We start from the raw sequence: 1,099 nt of genomic DNA on the forward strand, positions 1-1,099 counted from the left end.
TGTAAGAAACTACAGTTCTGCTCTGTAAGAAACTACAACTCTGCTCTGTAAGAAACTACAATGCTGCTTTGTAATAAATTACAACTCTGCTCTTCAAGAAACTACAACTCTGCTCTGTAAGAAACTATAACTCTGCTTTGTAAGAAACTACAGCTCTGCTTTGTAAGAAACTACACCTCTGCTCTGTAAGAAACTAGAACTCTGCTTTGTAAGAAACTACAGCTCTGCTTTGTAAGAAACTACAACTCTGCTCTGTAAGAAACTACAGCTCTGCTCTATATAAAGCAACCGCTCTGCTCTGTAAGAAACTACGACTCTGTTCTGTAAGAAACTACAGCTCTGCTTTGTAAGAAACTACAACTCTGCTCTATATAAAACAACAGCTCTGCTATGTAAGAAACTACAGCTCTGTTCTGTAAGAAACTACAACTCTGTTCTGTAAGAAACTACAACTCTGCTCTGTAAGAAACTACAGCTCTGCTCTGTAAGAAATTAGAACTCTGCTCTGTAATAAACTACAACTCTGCTCTGTAATAAACTACAACTCTGCTCTGTAAGGAATTACAGCTCTGTTCTGTAAGAAACTACAGCTCTGCTCTATATAAAACAACAGCTCTGCTCTGTTAGAAACTACAACTCTGTTCTGTAAGAAACTACAACTCTGCTCTGTAAGAAACTACAACTCTGCTCTATATAAAGCAACAGCTCTGCTCTGTAAGAAACTACGACTCTGTTCTGTAAGAAACTGCAACACTGCTCTGTAAGAAACTACAGCTCTGCTTTGTAAGAAACTACAACTCTGTTCTGTAAGAAATTACAACTCTGCTCTGTAAGAAACTACAGCTCTGCTCTGTAAGAAATTAGAACTCTGCTCTTTAAGAAACTACAACTCTGCTCTGTAATAAACTACAACTCTGCTCTGTAATAAACTACACCTCTGCTCTGTAAGGAATTACAGCTCTGTTCTGTAAGAAACTACAGCTCTGCTCTATATAAAACAACAGCTCTGCTCTGTTAGAAACTACAACTCTGTTCTGTAAGAAACTACAACACTGCTCTGTAAGAAACTACAACTCTGCTCTGCAAGAAACTACAACTC

Source organism: Nematolebias whitei, chromosome 23 (genome assembly GCF_014905685.2).
Source record: "Nematolebias whitei isolate Nwh7 chromosome 23, NemWhi1, whole genome shotgun sequence".
Taxonomy (NCBI): domain Eukaryota; kingdom Metazoa; phylum Chordata; class Actinopteri; order Cyprinodontiformes; family Rivulidae; genus Nematolebias; species Nematolebias whitei.